Source organism: Haemaphysalis longicornis, unplaced genomic scaffold (genome assembly GCF_048455015.1).
Source record: "Haemaphysalis longicornis isolate Haplotype H1 unplaced genomic scaffold, Haemaphysalis longicornis Haplotype H1 scaffold_2, whole genome shotgun sequence".
In the NCBI taxonomy this organism is placed as follows: domain Eukaryota; kingdom Metazoa; phylum Arthropoda; class Arachnida; order Ixodida; family Ixodidae; genus Haemaphysalis; species Haemaphysalis longicornis.
Window position 1 is genome coordinate 213,684,578 of NW_027526295.1, and position 24,313 is coordinate 213,708,890.

The 24,313-nt window shown below is 48.9% G+C and overlaps 1 long non-coding RNA gene across 1 annotated transcript in view; it reads right to left on the bottom strand.

The window, feature by feature from the left end:
• LOC144167620 (uncharacterized) overlaps nt 1-23,427 on the bottom strand; it is a 46,426-nt gene extending 22,999 nt beyond the window's left edge. Inside the window, exons 1-3 of the long non-coding RNA XR_013322067.1 lie at nt 23,204-23,427; nt 9,676-9,741; nt 8,455-8,529 (exon numbers count right to left, since the gene is read on the bottom strand). This is a non-coding gene — a long non-coding RNA (uncharacterized LOC144167620). The remainder of the gene's footprint in view (nt 1-8,454; nt 8,530-9,675; nt 9,742-23,203) is intronic.
• Nucleotides 23,428-24,313: the final 886 nt, after the last annotated feature.

Sequence of the window (24,313 nt, forward strand, 5' to 3'; positions counted from 1 at the left end):
GGTGTTGGGGCTGACGATGACGAGCTGTCTGAGTGCAGTCAGACGATCAATGGCAGGGAGACCGCTAAACGTCAGGCTGCAGAGGCAGAGGCTGAGCGCCAGCGCGAGGAACGCGAGGAAAGAAAGCGAGAACTGGAACGCGAGGATAGAAGGCGAGAACAGGAGCGACAGCATGAGCTGGAAATTAAACATCTTGACATCAAGGCATCTCGATCTAGGCGTGAGAGTGACAGCAGCGCGCCAAGCGTGCAGTCTGCAGCAACTGAGCGACCTACGTTGCGAATACGTGACCTACTGCGACCCTACAACGTAGGAGAAGACATCGGTCTTTTTTTGGTCAAATTCGAGCGTACGTGTGAGTGGGCCCAGTTTAGCCGAGACTCATGGCCGCAAAAGCTGCTTACGCTTTTTTTAGGTGAGGCATCCCATGTGATGGCCCGCTTGCCAAAGGAGGAGGCGGGGGAGGCGGAGCAGTTTTACCGCCGTCTACTAGAAAACCTGAGAGACTGCGTGCAAGATAGGCCAGGGGTAAATACTGTGAATCAGGCAGCTCAACTAGCCGACGAGTTCGTCGCACGTCGAGGTGCACAGGGGCCGAAAGACGGCCAAAAAGAGTTCAGGCCGAGACCTGATAAGTCAGGGCCACGGTGGTCAGGGCCAAAAGGCAGAGCTCCCCAGGAAGACGGTGGAGCAAGGGAAGTCGTTGTCGTGGATAGAGAAACTGGCCACGATAACGAAAAGAGAGCAGCAGACGCTGAGGAGCAGCGCAGAAAGAAAGCTTTTGAAGCGCGCAGACAGGCTGCGTGTTGAAACTGCGGTGAGACTGGACATTTCGCTGCCAGTTGTAAGAAAGGAAAACTCGTGTTTCACGTACTATATCAGAGTGAGGACAGCAGGCAGTTTCTAGAGCCGTACGTCCGTGAGCTTGTCGTCAACGGTAAACCGTGCCGAGTTCTTCGCGACTCCGCGGCGACGGTAGACATGGTCCACCCTTCGTACGTTGAACCGGATCAGCTAACGGGGCAGTGTGTTTGGGTGAAGCCAGCCGTAGGAGCACGAAACGTGCGCCTGCCGATTGCTAAGGTCAGCATCGGAGGTCCGTTTGGTGAGTGAGTGAGTGAAGACTTTATTAAAATCGCCTGCAGGCGGCCTCCGTTACCGAAGGGCCGTGACGCGGCCCTACGTCTTTCCGGCTGGGCTCTTTTCTAGGCAGCTCCCTCGCTACTACTGTCGAGGTCCTCCGGCCTGCCCGCGCTGGGCGGCCGGGCCCTCTCGGCTTTCGCTCGGGCGATCTGACGCAGGCAGCAGTATCCCCACAACTTCTTCCGGAGTACAGGTACCTATTTTCGAACAGGTCGGATCAGCTGTTAAGGGAAAAGGGGTACAATTTTGAGAAACTGCCGAGGAAAGAACCAGCTGGGCTCGTTGCGAAAAGCTCGAGTAACGATAGGGTCGCCACCTCTGTGAGGAATGGCGAAACTCAGACAGAAAGCCATGATTGGGCATTTCCGGAGGCTCACGACAGAGGGCAGCGTAAGTACACTGTGTGTAAGGCCCCTACACTGAGCGGAGATGTTTCATCGCCATGTTCGAAGTGCTCTAGATCACGGGAGGCCTTGAAAACGGCTGTCGACCCGAACGCGCGCAGTTCGCGGGCTAACAGCATTCCGCTGGGTTGCGGAAACCATGAGGCTACCGAAAGGCAACACGAGTCCGCTGAAACGGAGGTTGTTCCTTCTGACGGTAGTTCAGAAGAGAGCGACTTGGTGGGAAAGCCTGCAGTCGAGGCAGCAAACGGCATGCCGGGCCAGACGGCTCGGTTTGCAACGCGCCTCCGGCGGTTGCCAGCGGCACGTGGAGACTTGTTTCAAGGACGTGTGCCCCACAGCCGTCAGGCGCCAGCATGTCGGTGAGTCATACATTCACGCCTCGACATGTCCGGCTCAGACGTTTCACTATCGGCGCGATCAGCGCGCCGACTTAACACGCCCAGGCATGTTTCAAGGACACAGAGGCCCCGTCGGTCGCAGCGGAATCCTCCTCTCTCCCCTCTCTCGGACTTAACGTGCGCCGAGGCTACCGACGACTCACGAACTGTGGAACGAGCGTTGTGTGTGTCTGTGACGTTCGTGGCGTGTTGCTACTTGTTGGCGTTTTGACCGTTGCGGCTTTTGGGTATAAAATAGAAGCCGCCCAAGCGCTGTATTCCATTCCTCTTTGAGCAGCGAATCCATGCTGTCGCTCTGCTCGAGTCCTGTATTGTAACCTCGCAAGTCGGGGCATTGTTTTTTTTGGCTTCGGCTCACCTCTCGTTATGAAGTAAACAATTACGTTAGCCTACGGCTTTTGGACTTCTGCACGGATGCAACAGCGGCTGGCCGCTCTCATCATACACGCTACCACTCGTATGTCGGAGGCCACGGAGCTCGGATTGGGTGCCCCCGCCCTGTCGCAACAACTGGTGTCAGCGCTGGGATGACACGGTCGCAACACCGCCTTAGTGAGCACGTACTCAATGACGCAAATAAACTCGCGAAATTTCAAGTCTCTATGATGAGTCAGTCAGTCAGTCGGGCAGTTCTTTTTATAGGTATACACACACACGCATATCTATATATATATATATATATATATATCAGGGTGTCGAACCGAAATTTTTTCGGGTTCGGTTCGGGTTCAGGTTCAAGGCTTTCGGGTTCGGTTCGGGTTCAGTTCCGGCGCACCATTCCATTCCGGTTCGAACCGGTTCGAACCGGTTCAAACGGGTTCGAACGGGTTCGGAGAAAAAAAATCAGGTGTGTTTTTTTCTGTTAATTTTTTTGTGTTCGGTTTTCGTTTCCTTGTCAGGTTTCTTTGTTAAAAACGAAGCCATAATGTAGGTTTTTTTGTGCAAATGTTTTCGCCAAAAATAAGCAACCCTGCAACCATTTTTTCAACTTTGTTAATCTTGAATGCTTGCAGAAAGTAGTCAACCAACACATCCAGTACTTAGATCAGGGAGTCGGAAAGTCCCTCAGACAAAAAGTACTGCTCTGTCCCCATCAGATAACTTACAAACTTGCTTGAAATATTTTTCTCTCTTCCCCAGTCTTGGCGTTCTTCTACCGCTGGAATGACGTTATTACAGCGATGTAGCGGCTATTTGCCGGCTTTCCTTAAGTTGCGACATTAAAATAAAACCACAAAAGCGAAGCAGAAACGGAAGGCGGATCTACTGGGACGAGCAAATCCCGCACTGCGCCTCTGTGCTGGCAATAGCTATAATTTTTGCAGTGCTTCCAGTGTTGAAGAGTTCCTTTAACTGTAAAATGTACTGCAAAAAGTTTTCTATAGTAGGTCCACGATTACAACATTAACTGAAGCGAAATGAAAAATTCGCTTGGACACATAAGACTCCGTATTTGTATGAATTTGAAAGTCCTGCTTTTTATGGCCGCAAGTTTATTTTTATTGATTTAGTTTCTTTCATTTTTATAATTTAATTTAATTTATTCTAGGATCATAACACTGCAGTTTTATACCGCGCAGTTGTTTTCTTGAGGAAGAAAATGACGGACGAGTACGACACTCGCTAATGTGAAATTTGAGTGCAGCGCGAACTGTAGTCTTCTCGGCGACGGCGCATAGATGCTGTGCCTCAGAAAGTGAGCGCGTCATCAGTTAATGCACGACGGCGCGCGGCATACTCTGTCGTTATCTCGTAAGGGGTCGCCACGGTGAAGCACGTCTCGCAGGGTCACGGAATTAGCCTCCCCCTTACACTTTCGCCATACTTGCAACCTCCGTTTTCCTGCTAGCTCTATCTTCGGTGGCTTCTTCGTTCTCTCTGTTACGAGTCCAACGCTGAGGGACTTCGCGAAACCACAGGAGCGGGTGCTTAAGGGCTGCGTTCTAACGCAAGGCTCTACGTAGCCGCTGTGCACCCATGTGATCCACCCCCTTCGCCGACAAGTGACAGGCCGCACATCGTCTCCAAATAATGCGTTCTCGCCACAGACTTCTAGAAGGCAAACAGGTAGCCTCCTGACCAGCGTGCAGCACAGGGGAGCCTCCGACGCCTCATCCTCGGTGCATCTTCGCCAGTATCTTCTGGTAATGGGCAGCCTCCCAGCAGACTGCCTATTGCCCCGTCCTACTAAGCAGACGACCCGTCCGTCCACAATCGTTTTAATGCGTACCATTCTTTGCCCACAGCAAGGACCGGGCAACCCCCTTCATTCCCCCAAAAATACCGATCTCGCGGGAGTTCCACCTGGAATCGCTATAATAGCGTAAATGGAGATAACTGGCCGCACAAAATTCCTGAAAAACTAAAAATAAAAAAAGTAATCACCGAAACTGGCAAACCGTGTGACACCCTGCATTTCCACAATAATGAGGATTTCGGGAAATTTCCACCTGTAATCGTTATGTAGGGTAAATGGATATAATTAGTCGAACAAAATTTATAAATCTGAAAAATAATAAAAAAGTAAAATATTTGGGGAAACTGGCGAACCGTGTAACACCCTGCATTTCCACAATAAGGCAGATTTCGCGAGTTACAAATGTAATTGTTATAATAGCGCAAATGAAAATAATTGGTCGAACGAAATTTTGAAAAACTATAAGATAAAAAAAATATTAAGCAATTAAGGAAAATGGGAAACCGTATAACTGCCTGCATTTCTACAATAATGGAGATTTCGCGAATATTCCATTTGTAATTATAGCAGCGTCAATTGAGATAATTGGTCGGACAGGATTTATAAAAACAAAAAAATGGCTGTACAAACTCCACTGAGGATAAGCGGCATAGGAATGCTACGCATTAGTAGATAATTGTTTGAATTTATGCAGAAATTTTTTAGTAGCCTGGAGTGTCGCCATGGACAGTATTTTGCGTCTCCGCCGCCTCCCCCCTCCGCCCGGGCGTATCGTGGCGGGCCACGATATCACGCATCCTTGCAGGAATCGCCTGCAGCCAGGCAGGCAGGTATTTTACTGGCGAGCGGACAGTCTTTTTGGCGGGCAGGAGAGCCTGAGCGTCCAAAATATTTTTTGGTTCCACCAAATGTCTAGGCACGCACGCGCGCATGCACCCCTGTTTTCACACAATGAGGCAAATAATTTTGCATTTAAATAAATTGATTGGTCTGCTACGCTTTTCATGTACCCTTGTTTCAACGGCGCTTTAGCTTTTACACGAAATCAGTAGCACTGCTAGAAGTCGAAAACAGTCCCGCGTCGGCGTCAACCTCCGACTGTCAAGCGTGGTGGTGGCGTTTAAAGCGATTTCCTTCTGCTCATCTTTCATATGCTAACGTACCAGTTAGAAAGAAAGAACGGATTTAATGACTCATTGGATGCCGTGTACAGGACGGCATTGGATAGGGAACCACCGGAGATAGGAACTTGCTAAATGGCACTTCAGCGACAGGTGAGAGCGGTTGGGCTCTACGAAAGATAATAGCTGAGTGAAGTCACAAGCAGCAGTAATTATCCCTCGTAGAGAGAGGGAAAATGCACTTTAAATAAATCGAGGAAAAGTTTCAGAAAGGCGTCCTCATTCAAGGGGTAGAGTCGACAGTCGTTTCCATAAAGAGAAACTGATCTTCCAGGCCGGAGATGGCCAAGGCTTTCTCCCGAATCTCTATGGAAACGTGTAGGTTGGGTGGATCGAGGGTGGACTTGTCGCAGCCTCCTACTCTGTGTATGAGGTTACCAGGCTCGCCACAGAAGCGACGAAGTGGAGAGAATTGTGTCCCGTCAAAGAGGTGAAGACTGGTGATGTGTGGGAAGGTGTTAATCCGCAGTGCACGGAATAATCTTTCCTGGTTATTCGCTAGTGATTTGTGCGGGAAGGAATACGTTCTACGGGAGAGCCTATAGTGCTAATTAATTTCCTGGTATGTATACAGGATGCGTTCGCTCGGGCTCGGCTTCATCAGCGCTGGCTAAGCGGGTCAAATGTCCAGCCACGAGGTTGGTGATCTTGTCTGCCGGCGATGCCAGTATGAGCTGGTGCCCATACAATCCTGGCTGGTCTCGTTGGTGGTCTCTGCTTGTTCATTCGAAGTGTTGTAACATGCAATAGACTGTTGGCAAAGTTGCGCCACGCCTGACAAGAGTTTGTTATGAGACTTTTGGCGGCCCTTTGGCTAAGAGCACGTGCTATCGCCTCTTCCTCAGCTTGGAAGGGGCGGTGTTCGGGGGTTGAGATGCTACACCTGCGGAAGGCTGCAGAACGGTAGCACGAAGAAAGAGAAGGTATCGGAGAATGCTATCGGGTGTCTTTCGCATCAAACCAGTTGATCGTTCCTTTTTTTTCTTTCAGTTTAGTTGCTTCCTAGTCTTACCTCATATATATACACATTTTGAGAACCTTTTGGTGAATATAAGACATGCATTAGACAATTAGTTTTTAACTTAGTGCGAGATCTAAATCTTACGCGAGAAATAACAAATAACATATGTGCATAAAAAAGGTCTTTTATAGCATTCAGGTGGTCGACACATAACTTTCCGGCTATTTTGTGCGTAACTAAATTTCCTGATTGGGCGAGAAAGAGAACGCTGTAAAATTTACAAATGCCAAGGACCCTAAATCTATCATGTTTAATGCAACCCTCTAATCCGCCTTAACTGACCCGCTAATTCCTCTAATCCACATTAATCAACACCGCAGTCCCACTGATTCACATTAGTTCATTCACTCATCTCACTAAACCATCCTATTCTACCCGCTAATCCGCGTTAATCGACTTAAATCCATGCATCGAAATGCTATCGCATTTACTTTAAAAGTGAACTTGAGAAGGCCTCTTTTTTTTTTAATTCTCATGTTCTCCTAGGGCAGTAACCAAAGGACACAACGGCACTGTACAAGAAAGAGTGATGGTGACGTAGAGAACTGTGAGTGTTTGTGTCTCAGTGCTGTTTTTATATAAGTGTCCACTCAAACTAAAATAAGCGGAAGATACGGATTTATTGTTGATGGTGTCCCTGAAGGCCTTCGCAAGCGGACACGGATGCATTCGAATTAACAACATGAAAACTTCACACGATTTTAAACACACTGCCGATAGAAACCATAAAGAATACCCCATGATATGTTGCCACAGAATATGCGTTCTAACTTATGTTATTGTGAATGCAAAAAGATAATTTTGGGAGATGGGCAATACCTAAATCAAACTAGTAGTGTATACAGACCTTACATTAAATTTAGGGTGATAATAAGATGAGAACCTTATGGGCCTTAGGAACTGCAGACTATGCAAAATATTGCGTGGTGCCGCCTGGCGAATGATAAAAATATCTTTGGATGCAAGGTAGGGTAGCGGGATGGAAAACTAGGAATCACAGTTTTGAGGCCCCGGAACCGGTTCGGAACGGTTCCTTCAATTCGTTCCGGTTCGGGTTCAGTTCCAAAATGGTGGAAAAAATACGGTTCCGGTTCAGTTCCGGTTCCGGGCAAAAATTCGGGTTCGGTTCCGGTTTTCGGTTCGGTTCCGGTTCCGGTTCGACACCCTGATATATATACACAGAAAGAAATGCCGGCAGTCTACAACGCCAAAGGAGGCGTTAGACTATTTTTAACCGTTAGTGACGTTACATCATTTTTTTATTAATTACGCGAGAAAGAAAGAAAGAAAGACACACGCCCAGAGTATATATATATATATATATATATATATATATATATATATATATATATATATATATATATATATATATATATATCCACCATTCACGCAGTTATAACTTGTAAACAAGAAATAACATTTTGCAGGGTTTTCCCTGGGTCACACGTGTAATTGCGACATAAACGGCATCACTAACGTTTCGCCGTTCTAGATGTGACACGGGCGAAGCAGGCACGTTTAAATTTTTTTTATCAACTCTTACATAATTATTTCAAAATAGACGTTTCAAAGTACGGTGAATATTCGCAAACACGAGCTACCTTGCACAAACATACAAATATTCTATTAGAATATAAATGTAACAATGATGCGTTTAAATACTCCTTTTTTTCCAGTTGCCATCCTCGAATGGAATTTGCTAACCCCTTTCACCACTAATGCCCAGTCCTTGTGCTATTTTTTATCAAGAATTGAAAATAACGTCCCTTAGCGTCCTTGATATGTCTTTGCTTTCTGTGACATGCAAACCAGCATGCACTTGTACTTGGTGTGGATAGTTGTGCATACAGTGCATAATGTTAAAATACCATTGTTATTTTTTTCATGCAAATTTGCTTGTACTTGTAGCACTTTGTGTACGGTGCGCATAACTGCTGTTTGTAAGCTTCAAAGTTGGTGATTTTTATTTTTTACGTATTATTTACGTCATTACGATCCTTAAAGTGTTAAGTGCTCTTTGTAACTGTATATTGTAGTGTCCACCTGCTATGGTATCTTTGGAGACTGGCAGTATTGTAAATAAATAAATAAATAAATGTGCACGCACCGGTCTCGAGAGTCGTATCAAGTGCCCCATGTTGAGGAGGCATTTCCTGAGACTTTGCAGCGCCCCAGCGTCGTTCTGAAAAGATGAATCATGACTCACGTTACGTATCTTGCTTAGTGTGCCCACTTGCACATTACAATTTCGATATAGACGTATAAATAGTGGAGAAAAGGCCGGGAATATGGTTAAGATACTCCAGTACGAAAGTCGCCATTCTTTTGGAGCTGCAGGGCGGATAGGCCTTAAAAACCAAGGCAACGAGTGCTCACCGAGGCTTTTGTTGTTGAAAAGAGACGCTTCAGAGAATATCGTTAACATAGGAATAAAGTAAAACTTGACGGAACTCAGCTCATATGACTGATTATGTGATGCTACTGGCGTACATTCGGTGGTGTGAAAGGTTTGCGTTGACGAACTTGAATTGCCTTCATCTATTTTCTTCTAAAACAGCAACCTTGAACGTGCATCGGCGCCGCTTACGCCAGATCTCAAAGCTCAACTGCCGAGCGGGTACCCAATGGAAGTGCTTTTTATTAACTTGGCAAACCTCCCCTTAGCACAGTTGCATGCGTAATTTCCCTGCGCAGAGTGAGACTATAGAGTTGAAAGTATTTGCGCAACAGGGGCCGTGCACTGTTACACGAGAAACATTTCTGCACAGGGCAAACTGCAGTCTTCTGTGTGACTGAGAAACCTGCTGCGTCTCACCAGATGATCGCCAAATTAGTGAATGCACGAAGACGTGTGGTAAACCGTAGCATTGTCTCGTAGTAGTGCGTCGCCGAGGAGTGCCATGTCTCGCGACTTTTGCTTTACTTTTATCCTCCGCTTTACTGCTCGTTCTATCTTCGGTGGCCTCTTGGCTCTCGGTTGTCTCGTAGTGCGTCGCCGCCTATGAGAATGACCCGCGCCGTTTCGGAATACCCCCTCCCACTCACACTTTCGCCATTCTTTCTTCCTCCACTTTCCTTTTCGTTGTATCTCGTTTTTCTTCGGAATCCCCTTCATTTTCCCGATTACAACGAGGGACAACAGTGCCGCGGAACCACAGGAGCGGGCGCCTAAGTGCTGCGTACTAAAAATAAACTCGCTAAATTGCTGCGCCCGCGGTCAGCTAACTTATGCATCTGACTGAACGTATATGAACATGCCCGCTAAAGTTTTGTAGTGCGCGGGAAACGTTGGTCCCTCTTCAGGAGGAGATTTTTGCGAAATACGAACCTTTTGGCCCGGCTTTATGTGGAATGCATAGCACAGCCTCCCTGAAATGCAGGATATCTCGGTAAACTGTGAACAAAAAATGTAGTAGTATCAGACATTTCAAAAAAATATAAAAAATTAGAAAGTGACAGGCCTCTCCTCTGTGAAGCTCCGGGGGGAGCCTTACGACAAAATTCTGTCGGGAACATTTCGTTCTGGCGCTGGTTGCAATGTTCGATGAACTGTCATCATTAAATCAAGGTTTGTGTGTTTAGTGATGTTTGCGGTAGCTTCATTATTTTAATCAGAAGCTTCCTTCCTACTCAGATCTGTGTCGGCACTGGCATCGCGAACTACATTAATTGCTCATTTGGAGGCGCAACATATTGTTCTCTTTTTAAAGGGGATGCTCTATTACTCCCGGTACAAACACCAGAATACGCCGTATTCCATCACTATGACCTTCAAACTCGGCCAAGGTCAAGCCAGCACATCGTATGTTACACAGTGAAAGCGTATAGTTGCTCGTTCGCTACTAGTTGAGGGTTGCGCACAGGGGAATAGAGCAAAAAAGTAAAGGCAAATCAGATAAAGATACAAGCAGACGCTGGCTGCATCCAAGTTTACTGCGTGTACGCGCCGATATGCAGCGCCGGCTGCGCCTGCCAGCGTCTGTATCTTGCCTTGCGATGAAATTGTGTGCACATTGAGTCTTGGCTCGAAAACAGAGCTGTTTATCGACAAACTGGGTTTAGCCGCGTTCAACAGCGTCACAATTTTTAACAGCGAAGCTGTTTTAAATGCAGAGGATTTCTTTAACTCACAATGTCACCCGTCCGTTGGCGATCGGCGTCCGCAGCCAGCCAGTACGTGCGCCCCTCCCCCGTTCCTCCTCGCTCTCAACAACACGTGCGGGCGCGCATGCGCGTGCTCCGGCGCTGAAAGAGGCGTTGCAGCAGGAGGTGCTACCTCCTCTCCCTCTACTGCGCGCGCTAAGGCAGCGGCGAAGCGTCAGCGTCGAGCGGCCGATCCCGAGCGTCGAGAACGAGAGGCCGCCGCCAGTCGTCAGCGTCGAGCTGCGGATCCATCGAATCGAGAGCGAGACACGGCTTCGAAACGTCAGCGGCGAGCGGCGGACCCCGCGTTACGAGAACGAGATGCCGCGGAAAGCCTTGTTGACGTAGTCCACGACGTACGCCGCGTACGCGTAGTGGTCGAGGATGATCTGCAGGTCCATGTTGGAGTCGAGAACCCTTCCGATCCACGGGTTGAACGCGTTCACGCGCTTCTCGGCGGGGGTCCTCGCGTGAAGCACGCACGGACGCGACGCGCCAGCCCGCAGAATCTCCGAGTACTCCTCCCCGGACCGCACGTCGAAGGCGCGCAGGAACTCGTCCAAGCTCGCAAACTCCCCGTGCTCCAACGCCTCGTGCATTTTGTCGTACTTAGCCTTAAAGCGCCGTCGACGCACCCGTACGACAACAACAACTACAACTACCACAGCCAACTACCACAACCTACGCCACGTGACCACCCCCAATGCTCTGCATTTACTCGTGTCCCTCGCGTGGGGTCATGCGATTTATCTTTTTGTTTAATGCTTTCATGGGGCGAGGCGTGGTAACGCACGCGCAGCGTTGTGAAGAGGGCATAGCCTAGTAAGAGAGACAGCAAGAGCCAACCACACGTGCAGCAGATTAAAATAACACTTGAAGCAGAAGTACATATAGTCAAAGTATTTATAAACTACTATTGGCAATGTTTATACTTGTCAGCATTTACGGGCAGTAACAAAACATTAGGTATATTTTAGACAGGACATCAATACGCTAGTGTTATTTGCATTGTTCCTTTAATTAAAAAACACGGGGCATTAATTTTCGCGATAGCAAAGGGAAAAATACGCCGTGAAAACATGTTAACCTCAAAATACAAAAAGTGCTCCCGGCGGCCCTTGTGGAAGCGTTCCAAGATAAAAAAGTAGCAAAAGGCTCCAGTACGTGGCGCGAACAACGGAAGATGGCAAAATTGAATTGGCGCGAACGGGAATCGATCTGCCGGCTTTGAGAAGTTCTATGAAGTTTAGCCTCGCGATTACAGAACGCCTGGTAGCTTAGCTGTTAACATCAGCGTTCGCGACGTAAAGTTAGTGAAACTGGGCAAATTTTTTTGTTTGTTTGTTTCTTCTCACCCTGCTTTGTTTGAAACGGTCGCTACGTTTAGTTTATACTGCCCGAAAAAGAAAAAAAATACATTGCCCCGTTTGCGGTGACCTCAACAGCAGTGACGTAAAACTACGCGAAGTTTTCATGCAGTGTGATTGGGCAATGTTCAAATTTCAAAACTTTATGCGCCCGGAATTGCTGTGTGTTGCTGCGGTTGCCGAAAGAGAGACGAGGCGGGACACGTCCGAACGCTACCGCGCGGTGAACCCAATCCGGTGCTCCCGTTTATTAGCGCTTTCCATTGGGCGAACAGGAGCACTTCTAACTGCACCCAAAATGCTCTCGCGAGTTGTGGCGTCTTCCAGTGGTCGGGCAGGAGCAGGGGCGTTGTGTTTCATTGGTCGAGGAGGAGCACTTTTTTGGCGCCGAGAGCAGTTCTCGGTGCTCCGTCGCCAGCGGCGGAGTAACAGGGAACGCCGAGGAAGTCACATGACGTCTTTTACGTCATTTCTGGTTTTATCCCCGGGTGGCGGAGGAAAAAAATTCCCGCGCCTTCCCGCGAGGGGAACACGAGTAAATGCAGAGCATTGGGGCCTCAGTACTGATTGAAGGCAGTGTTGCTTCCATCGCTTCTTCCGTGATGCTGGAGTAGCAGACACGAGTAAACGTGGGCACGAGCGTCAACCAAGGGAGGAAGGAGCAACGCAGTGACTGAAACACGAGCGACCGCTAGCCGCTCTATTTGCAGCGCGCGCAGTAGAGGGAGAGCAGTACGGGGGGGGGGGGGGGGGGGGGAGAGCGCATGCGCAAGCAGCGCGCACCCTTCCACGCCCCACCGCGCTGCTATCACGCACCTGTTACGCCGAGACCGCGACGGAGTGAACGGGCTGACTACGACGCATGCGCGCGCCAGCTGCTGTTGAGAGAGAGGAGGGAAGGAGAGGCGCACCTGCTGTGGACGCGAAACTGTTGACACCGTCCGACGCAGGAACAGGCGAGGCTAAGAAATGCTCTGCATTTAAAATAGCGGAATCCAGCAGCCGCGATAGTCGCTCAGTGCGTACGGCAGCAGCTAAGCGCGGTCGTCTGTACGATGCTGCTACTTTTAGATGATGAAAGCACCACAGATTCAAGCGCAAACTCATCATCGGACAGCAGCAGCAGCAGCGACGACGACGACGATTTGACATTGCATGAGTTTATGTTCGAGCACCTGTTCACCCCGCCGGAACAGCGACCGAAGGTAGAGTCGTATCTGTAAAAGACGGCGGATGCTGTTATCATTCGCAGCTAATTTTTGGGAGATACGACGGTGACCCTATCATGGACATGAACATCCGCTTGGCTTCTTCATTCGTCGCCATGCGGAAGGCAGACACAAAACCACCGGCACGTATCTGGCAAAACTGGCGAGGAACAGCGTGCGGACAACACGAGCGCGCGAAATGCTCCGGGAAGCGAGAGCGGGAAAATTTTGGTCACAAGACTCTTGACATCACGCCCTCCCCCTCTTTTCACTGCTCCCGGAGCAGCGCGAATGTTTCATTCGCGGAACGAAAGCACACGTCCCCGTTACTCCCGTGTGCTGCTCCGGCTTCTCGCTCCACTTGCTCCTGTTCTCCCAATGGAATACGCCATATCTCTCACTCGCGTCAGGCGCCGCACTGGCGGCGCGTGCTCGGCACTGAACGGTGCTGACTCAGCCTAACGCCATCGCCCTTTGAAATTGTCCCTCAGCGGCAGCCGGCGACCGTACCAGTTGGGGCACCGCCACAGTGTCAACGCCTTTTTAGGGTGCAGCCTTTTGTCGCCCGTCTCTGGGCTGAGCCTCGTCGCCGTCGTCGTGACCGAAGGAACGATGGGAAGATCAACGAGTGAAAGAAGAAGCGAATGATGGGAAGAGCGACGAGTGAAAGAAAGGAAAGCAGGAGAGTGTCGCGAAATTGGAAGGGGAGGGCGGTTCGCCGTTGCGGCGCGAGCCAGCGCTTTCCTAAAGTGTGCGGTGGAGGAGGGGAGCGGGCAGTATGCTGTGCCCGCACGAGGCGCTTGATGGCGCGAAGCTTGGCGAAAACGTGAGGGAGTGTGCGCGTGTCTATGATGTGCGTTCGCTCAAGACGCAGTTCGCGGTCCCTTCCTAAGACGCACTTCGCGCCGCCGACGCAGAGGCTCATCATCGCTGCCGTCGAGAGAACCCACGAGTGAGTGCTGCCTCAGTGAACTGCTGCTGCCCCCAAATATTGCATTAAGGAGTATCGTAATCACCAGTCAATTTTGCTTCAAGGGAGCACCTTATGGTATTCGGAATAAGCATATGTAACGGAATGTAGTTCTTGTGGGGTCTTTTGTACAGTTTTTTAGAGTTGTTCACTTCAATTTCGGTTTCGGTTTCCAGCAACGAGATGCTTGCCGTCCGACGTTATCCTAGGCCCTGCAGTCTCAATACATCAGTAATTGGCATACCGAGTTTCTGCCATGATGTCGGCGGCAAAAAGGGTCGAATAAGCTTGCGAGCACTATACCAAGGAAGAATAAGTATCGCACCGTTCCCTGCCAAATCACGAGCCTACGCGCATGCAGTGGCTGACTGCGAGGGGTTTTTTCCGCTCCTTCGCGGCTCCCCTCACTTGTTTCGGTGTCATAAGAGGCATGTTCACGCCAGTATGACAGTCGGTTGATTCCGCACTGTGTCTACGAGCTGTTGGTGCTCATGTCATAGCACACTAACGATATCTGACTGGAGCGTAAGTGTGTGTGCGCAGCCTACCGACTCGATCGTGGAGCAGTGAAGGTTGCGGCGCAAAAGCGCAAGGGCGGAACAGTGCACATTACCTAACTAGTGAACTCATCCACCAAAAAAGTCGCCGGTGGGCAGTATTTGAACTTGCATAGAACGATGCAGCCTTCCTACCGCGCTGTTCTATGCACTGAGCCGCGTGAGCGGAGTGGTAGCTGCAGAAATGACAGCTATATAAGCTCAAGACTACAGCTTATGTCGCATACTTTGATGTGTATTTATTGGTTTACAGCATTCCGAGCAGCTTATAAAAGCATTTCTTGAAGAACGTTTATGCAGTTCCTTCTAGTAACACCTACAAATAGCTGATCACCAGGGGCTGCGTTCCTTTAGGTAGGAAATTCAGCCGCAAAGGTGTGGTCGCTCTTCATATCGTTAGTTTCCCCCTACGAAGAAGTGCTTCTTGTATTTCGCGTAAAAGGGCTTCTAATACGCTTTACCATAAAATCTTGAATTGATATTAGTTCCTTATTTTCTAGAGTAACTTCGCCGACTCTTCTCCTGCCTTCCTTTCTGGCCTCATATTTTCAACAAAAATACCGCTCGCACGGGCATATTCTGCTTACAGCTTCAGTGAAGCGAAAACAGTGAAGCGTCGTAAACCAATACACCTATCGCGTATGCGCTAGTGTAGAGTTATTTTGATTTAATCTGTTTACCGAACTTCGTAAAGTCTACAAACTGACAAAATAAAACCACATAAGTCAGGGCCAAAATATTGGCAATGCTCAATTTTCGGTGCGTGGTCGAATTGCGACGACCCGCCGGCGGTTCCCGGCGCTGTGATTGCAATAGCCGGCGAGCCGCGCAGTCGGAGCATTTAAGCCAATCCGAAATGCAGTGGACGTTTAGGAAATAGGCAAGGGGGGTGAAGAAAGAGGAACCGCATTTTTGTTTCGAATTCATTGTTCTAAGTTCACGTTTTAAATGCAGAGCATTTCTTTAACTCACGATGTCACCCGTTCTAGTTGTCCGTAGTAGTACGCACCCCTCCCCCTACACTATATAAAAAAATAATACTTGCCGGCGCCCGGTTTCGATCTTACGACCCTGCGGGCGGAACGCAAGGTACATGGTGCTCTACCCACTGCGCCACAAAGCCGACACAGAATGGAGGGCTACGAACGCGCCTTATGTCCTTGACTCATTCAAACTACGTCAAGAAGCTGCTGATACAACGCATTCACTACCTGTGGGCGGAACGCGAGGTACATGGTGCTCTTCCCACTGCGCCACAATAATCATACCCACCTGCTAATAAATGACGTCACGGGACCACGTAATTACGTCTCCTCATTTATTTACAATACAACAACCAACAGCAACAAGTGGAACAACATTAACGTAACGCAAACTACTTAACGTCGTGCGCCCCCGGAAATGCTCTCATTTGATCGTGCCCCTCGCGAGGGGGATGTTTTTTCTCCGCAACGCGAAGGGGCCTTTTTTTTATAATTCAGCGTGCCGCTACACTGCGCGCGCGTATAGTAAAAGTTTGGTGCAGTGAGGTGAAGTTTTTGTGCGTTGCGGTAAAGCCCACCCTCCTCACACAAGACGACAAGCCGGAGCTCGTCTCTTGCGCGGGCCCTGGTTGGCGATGGTGCACGCCGGTGGCCGCTGCAAAATACGTAACAAGTTGATTCTAGCGGCTGCTTCTTAGGCCCTGCCGCTGCCAACGAACACCGCCCGCTGAGAACCCTTCTTACCCCATCTCTCATGCACAATATGCGCCGGCCATCACGATACCAGAAAATGGTGTTATTGTGTCTTCCCTCTTTAGTGTCATGCGCAAAGCGCTGAAGGCAGTCCATAAAGTCCGCCCTTTCAGCGACCCGTGTGAGAATGCTTCTGACTTCCGTAAGGAGCGTTACTCCGCTCGAGTCATGTAAACACACCTGGGTGCGTTTCCTGTATCTTTGCTGTTCATCTCCCGCCATGCAGTAAACCACGGTGAGGGATGACTTGTTGCCAACACCGAGAGAGAACTGTCGCCAACACCGAGACAGCTGTTCTGCTCGCCGCTCGTTCACCACGCTACCACTACATGACGGAGGTGACGGGGATTGGTACGAGGACGCCTTCGCCAATGTAACAACGCAAACGCACCGAACGTGGTTGAAACATGCGCCAGATAGTCGAGATTTTAATGTGCACAAGTAATCTCTAAACATTTACAAATCTTTCAGTGCCCCTTCAAATACTCGAGACATCTATATTCTCACCATCGACCCTCCCCGCTGCTACTCCCATTTTACCGTGTAGCCTACCGCCCTTCCCTTTCCTAATAAAGCACTTTACTACTACTAGTACAACTGCTACTACTGCGACTACTACTACTACTACTACTACTACTACTACTACTAATACTGTGAGAGGTGGTACAGGCTATGTTTTAGCGTGTGTACAATCACCCTCTTCTGGGTGTGCACCCTATCATCATCGCATCATCTTCATCTCGGTGGCGAAAGTGCCATCGACATCGCCTTTCTTGCTGGGTCTTCCTAGCGCTGTGACCGCACGAATAAAGTATCCGGCCTGGCGACTCCCAGAGCCTCTCAAGTGGTGGAGGATGCTTTGATCCCGCTGTTTACCACTCGCTTCCGCACCACTTGAGCTACGATCACGTCATCGATTGCTACTGCCCACCAGCCACCGGCTGACCCGTCTCAAAGACCTCCGCTGTTTACTTGGCTGAGCTTCTTATTTCCGGCGTTTCATACGAAACTTCGCTTCGCTTGCTTCGCTTGCTTCGCCCCTCCGCAAACTTCTCGCATCTGGCCACTCCTACATATGGTCTGATGACTGCGAAGCAGCGTTCGAAAATCTCAAGCACGCTATCACTTATGCGCCGGTGCTCCACCATTTTGACCAAACGGCGGCCACTATCCTACACACAGACGCCAGTGGACATGGCCTCGGTGCCGTGCTGTTGCAGTGCACCGCATCTTCAGTGGAAAACGTTGTGGCCTACGGAAATCGTGCACTGACACCTGCTGAACGAAATTATACAATCACGGAACAAGAGTGTCTCGCAGTTGTCTGGGCAGTACAAAAATTTCGCCCATACCTGTGCGGACGTCCTTTTACTGTGGTCACTGACCACCATGCTTTATGTTGGCTCTCCTCGCTCAAGAACCTGAACGGACGACTTGGCCGCTGGGTCTTGCGGCTGCAAGAGTATGATTTCACTGTGACCTACAAATCTGGCAAAAAGCACATGGATGCGGACGCCCTTCTGCGTTGCCCTGTCTTGTCACAAAGTGATTCATCAACTCCTGCGGCTCAAGTCACCCTGCCAATGGCGCCTTTGAGTGTCGCAAAGCTCGACTGTCCCTAAGACTTGGTTGCACTCCAACGGGCTGACCATTATTGTCGGAAACTCATAGATCGATTGAACGGTTTGCAGAGCCGTCGAACAGCCGTTTACGTCGTCAGCTGCAGAAGTTCTGTCTCTTTAATGATACCCTGCATCGTTATAATTACGACCCTACCGCTGACAAGTGGGTTCCCGTCGTTCCGCGTGCTCTTCAACTGCAGATACTGCGAGTTTTTCACGACGACGCTACGGCCGGACATTTAGGCTTTCACAAGACCGGAGCAAAAGTTGTTTCGTCTTGCCTGGGCTTTCTACCAGTGTTTCCAAATATGTAGCTTCCTGCGCGACCTGCCAGCACCGTAAACGGCCAACCACAGCGCCTGCCGGAATGCTGCAACCACTGCCTTGTCCGTCAGCACCATCCGATGTTGGGGCCATCGACTTATACGGCCCGTTGCCCGTTACTCCAGCTGGTCATCGGTGGGTAGTAACTGCGGTTGACCACCTTACCCGCTATGCTAAAACCGCCCCTCGCCGAACCAGTTGCGCTGTAGAGGTCGCCGAGTTTTTCTTACACTCCATATTTTTGCGCAACGGTCCACCACGCGCTCTTCTAAGCGACCGTGCGAATACGTTTCTTTCAGCAGTCCTTGCGGAAGTTCTTCGTGCCGCCGAAACCGTCCATAAAGCGACCTCGACTTATCACCCTCGAATAAAATCTCCTGCCTGGCGACTCCCAGAGCCTCTCACTACAACTACCCTCCTGAAACGTTGGGAAATGGGGATGTGAAATTTTTGCCTTTGCTGACACACCCCCGGAATAAAAAGATGTCCTAGCCGCACATAAAAAGTTGTATGTGCCCGGCGCACATGGTAATATAGTATGGTACTAGGTTAAAAAGTTTTAAAGGCCAGTTTTATCTCTGTACAACCTCCAAAAATGCCACATCGTGGTCCTTAGGAATTGAGTATAAATGCTGTTGCGACGTCGTCATCCCACCGCTGACAACCCGTTGCTGCGTACAGGAAGGCCAACCCGAGCCGAGCTCTGTCGCCTCCGACATACGAGTGGTAGCGTGGTGTAAAGCGAGCGGCCAGCCACTGTTGCAGCCGTGAAGAAGTCCAGAAGCGGTAGGCTAACGTAACTGTTTACTTCATAGCGAGAGGTGAGCCGAAGCCAAAAAAGCAATGCCCCGACGGGCGAGGTAACAGTACAGGACCCGAGCAGAGTGATAGCTTTGATTCGCTGCTCAAACAGGAATAAAACTACAGCGCTTAGGTGGGATCTATTTATACCCAAAGCGCTAGCGGTCAAATCAAGCGTTCCCTCCTGATTGTGCACACGCCACGAACGTCACAGACACACACAACACTCTTTCCAGAGTTCCGGAGCAGTCGGTAGTAGCGGCGCATGCTGAGTCCGAGAGAGGGGAGAGAGGAGGACTCCGCTGCGGACGCGGGGCCTCCGTGTCCTTGGGACAGGTCCCTGCTTGTTGCGTCGGCACGCCATGGAGGCTTCGGCGCACAGCCGAGGAGTATTGCAGGAATGTGCGGCGGCGTGCCAAATCGTAACAATGCGGAATATACAAGAAACATACGGAAAACCCTTAGTGACGTATTTCGCCGTCTAATTAAGACATAAACACGAAAACTGTGTCAAACGTTTCTATTCTGGCAAATCATTTGATTCTTTCGCTTTTAGACAGATATCTGCATTAATTACGCCTGGGTGCGTAATACTCCGTATGCATTCCGTATTCTCATAATTCCGCATGCACAGGCGGCCACAAAATAAAACGGACCAAGCGAGTGGTGCGCGAAAACTATCGGTGCGACACCTTCCGGCACAGCGCCAGCTGTCGAGATAGCCGAATGCGCATGCGGGTCCTTCCATAGTCTGTCACTGCATATCAATTTTCTCCAGGTTGGAGACACGGCCTCCTCTCCCTTGAAACGGCCGGCGCCTTGTGATGCACGCCGAGCGAGAGGGACGATTCTCTGCAGCGGCCGGCAGCATGCGGCATGTGCGAAAGATGGGTAATGATTCGTGTTCAGCTTCGGGATAATATGTGCGTCAGGAGTTCGGTTATTATCACTTTCTTGGCTTCCCCCCCCCCCACCTTACTTCGCAGCCACCATTTTAGGGCGGTGGGAGAGATTGTGCACGTAAACAACCATCGTAAAGAAGTCTTGTCAGCACTAAGTCGTCGATTGTGTTCAGCACTAAGTTGTACGTTTAAAAGATGCTGGCTGCCCTCGGGAACTAATACTGCCGGTGGTGGAAAGCCTCCTGCGTGATAGGGGCACGGCGTGAAGTGCGAGATGAAGTTCGCGAAGAAAGGGGGTGTGTGGTCTTTCTTTACGAGTACAATTTCTTTCACCACCTTAAAAAGGTGACTGGGAGAAGTGCTTCCGACGTTGTGTTTTCTGCCCCGGAAAAATTAGCAAGAATGTGCTCTACTGTGAACAGTAAGTTAAAGATGAACCCCTGCGCTAAAAGGCATTCCACGAAATTTGTTGGTTACAAACTATGCGTTGTGTACAAAGTGCCTCTATCGCGTGGAAAATGTTACGCAATGCAGACAAGTAGGTGCACCGATGACAGGCTCTGAGAGGACCGTTCAAGAGCTCGCTGCGGGGGTCATATAGCGGACCATTGCAGCCGCTGCCTCTGCATTCCACGCTGCGCTCCCCGTAGGAAGGGGACACAAGTGCTGCGCTGTTTTAAGGGGTACTAACCTGATAACATTTCTATGAAACTTACTACTTCATGAATAACGGGCTTAAAACCACCGTGCACGAATACGAAAAGCTCTACAAATACATATAAATATTCACAGCAGACTAGCTTGCTTATTTTAGAGATATGTCTCTTTTGTACCGAAATAAAAAAATTAAAACTCTCGTTCGCTAGATAGCTAGCGCCATCCAGTGAAACCTGCATAGACCAAAATTCGTTTCTTGTTTATTCTTTATCTCGGTAAAGAAGCGATATATTTCTAAAAGAAGAGAACTGGGACGTTAGGAGCATTTGTATGAGTTCGTAAAACTTTTCATATCAGTACACGATACCTACACGATCATTGTGTAAGTATGGCATCAATGGGTTTGTCGAAAAAGAAATAGATTACCTGAATACGCGCTTGCCACGTACATTAAACACTGAGTCACGTGACTTCGTCTCGAAGATTTTCCTGATTACTTCGCCCATGTTAGCGCGTGCACCGTTTCTGTATATCTGCGCGTGCGTGTGTGTGTGTGCGCGTGTGCGTGTGAGTGTACGTGTGTGAATGCGTGCGTGTGTGCATGTGTGCATGTGTGTGCGTGTGTATGTGCGCCTGTGTGTGCGTGCGTGTATGTGCGTGCGTGTGCGTGAGTGTGTGTGCGTGCGTGAGTGTGTGTGCGTGTGTACGTGTGTGTGTGCGTGTGCGTGTGCGTGTGTGCGTGTGCGTGTTTGTGTGCGTGTGTGTGTGCGTGTGTGTGTGCCTGTGCATGTGGGTGTGCATGCGTGCGTGTGTGTGTGTGTGTGCGTGCGTGTGTGTGTGTGTGGGTGTGGGTGTGTGTGTGTGCGTGTGCGTGTGCGTGTGTGTGTGTGTGTGTGTGTGTGTGTGTGTGTGTGTGTGTGTGTGTGTGTGTGTGTGTGTGTGTGTGTGTGGTAAAAAATAAATATGCAGTAATTCAGAGAATTGTCTACTAATGCGCGTAGTATTCTTATGCCGCTTGTCTAGAGTGGGAGTTCTTTACATCTAAATATGGCTATGAGTAGCGAAAGGCATTCTATTATTTTATTCTTCTTGCGTTTTATTTTGTTTCTTTTCGCCAATAATGTAAATTTATATCGTTATAGCCAAAAAGTGCCTTTACTTCGCTAATTATGATTTTTTTTCAGGAGATGGGAGGCAGAGGCAGAGGCAGAGTTTGTCCGTTTCCGCTATTTTTTATTCCTATTTCTACGTTCTTCTACGGATATCCTATTGTATATTCTTCGGTTTTGCTGGGATATGTATAAGATGCATATTCTGTATTTTGTCAGATCATTTTTCTTGAAGTGCTATTTTTCTAATTTTCTTATTTTTTAATTTTTTCATAATTCTGTCCAACCAATTATGTCTATCTGCGCTATTATAGTGAGTAAAGGCGGAACTTCTGCCATATGTACATTTTCATGGCAATGCGGCGCGTTACACCGTCCCGGCTGGGGGGGCGGGGGGGGGGGTGTTGTCGGCAAAGAATGCTACGCATTAATAATTCCGTTGATGTCCAGCGCTAGTACAGTGTATTCTCTTTGTCGCTGCGCCTATGTCGCGCTGTTTTAACATGTTTCACAGAAGAGAAATATTTACATGCAGCCCTTTAGAGGTTATCAGCACGGATGTTTTCGAAAACTGTAAGATTTCCAGGTGAAATTTCCAGGTGAAGTGCATGCAAAATGGAAGGCACTTTCAATGTTTCACCTCAAGTTTTACTGGCAGCAGGAGCTGGATAATCAGGCTCAAGAAGCGCAAGAAATTTTGGCTGTTGCAGTTGTGTACTTCGAATGAAATGTCCTCTGAGAACTACGCGGTGTCGTATCTTTTACATCTTCGTCTTTGAATCGGCGTGAAATTATTTTTTTTAATTTTCTGACGTGAACATACTTGCGAGTTACAACCTGGGCGCGTTATAATCGTACAATGCGGTAACTGTGCCGCTCGCTCGTCCCACCGCATAACATGCTGCCGTGAGCTGCTATAGAGAAAAACGAAGTGCTGCAGTTCTTGAAAACTGATATACATTTACAGTTGAAGGATCCTCATGTGCACTGGCGTCGATCTTGCGCGAGGCTGGCTTTGCCCGTTTTATTTTTCTGCCGCCTGTGCGGAACGTTTCTCTAGGGTACTACCACAAAAACAACAAACACTACTACTGCGGCTGCTCCTGCTGCTGCTACTACTACTACTGCTACCACTATTGCTGCTGCTACTACTACTACCACCACCACCACTACTACAACTACTACTGCTACTACTACTACTACTACTACTACTACTACTACTACTACTACTACTATCAGTCCTGATAATACTACTGCTGCTACTACTACTGTTTCTAATATTACTATTACTACTACTACTAATACTGCTGCTATTGCTGCTACTGCTACTACTACTACTACTACTACTGCTATTGCTGTTGCTACTACTACTACTACTACTACTACTACTACTACTACTACTACTACTACTACTACTACTTCTGCTACTACTTCTGTTACTGCGACTACTGCTCTCTCACCTTCAGTAGCGCAGCCACAGTCCAGGGATACTTTACGGCCAGCTGTTTGCCGCACTTCTCGAAGTATTTTGCCCCCAAAGCAGCGCTCCGAGAAGTGGTTACGATGCCTGCATTTCCACCGAAAGATCCATTTGTCTACATGAGCATATTTATCCAGGCTCTCACTTGCTCACCCGCCGCGGCAACTCAGTGGCTAAGGCGTCGTGCTGCTGAGCGCAAGGGCGCGAGATTCCCGGCCGGGGCGACCGCTCTTCTTATGGAGGCGAAAAGCGAAAACGACGATGTGTCCAGATTTCGGCGCGCGTTAAATATCCCCGGGGGTCAAAATTAATCCGGAGCCCTGCACTACGGCGCGCCTCAAAGACCAGGTGTCGCTTAGGCGAGTTAAACTCCACAATGAATCCATCAATCTATCCAAAGCACTATTATTCTCATGTTTCTAAATGCGTGCAATCATTCCTTCGACATTATTTTTTCAATACGTTAGTATTTCTTGGGATACATTAGAGCGAAATGGTTGGTGCGTCTGTCACTATATCCAGCCGCGCCGGCAAAAATTGTGAGCATGCCTGAACAAGAGGTATACAAATGGGCAAAACCGCTCAAAATTAATGAAAGTTAAGGTATTCATCGTACATATCAATATTTTTCAGTAAAAGAAAACAGCCATATTTGCGGCAAAACGTGAATACATAACTCACAATAGCACAGCTTTTAAAATGGCCCTGAAAGAAGTTTTGACGATACATGGGTGTTCGCTTTTTCAGGCTAATCGACTGCCTAGTAATCACCCGCTTCAAGAATTTTGTTAAAGCGATCAGTATTAGTGGAGTTTTGCAAATCAAAGCATCACATTTTCGTCCGCGCTGCGATTCTCCCTCGTTTCGTCCACCTATGGACCACAACTTTTCTTTCCTCCATGGGACCACCTGATATCGAACGCTACTCGTTCAAACGGTGTATCAATGAGCGGCATGCACCCGAGTGGTGCCTTCAGGACTCTTCCTTTTGGAAACGTCCTCTGGCAAGCGTCGCATTATCGGACGTACCGCTGCGCGTGTGCTTGCACCTCGGGCCAACAAAAGGCTTCCACCAGATAACCGTCTTCTT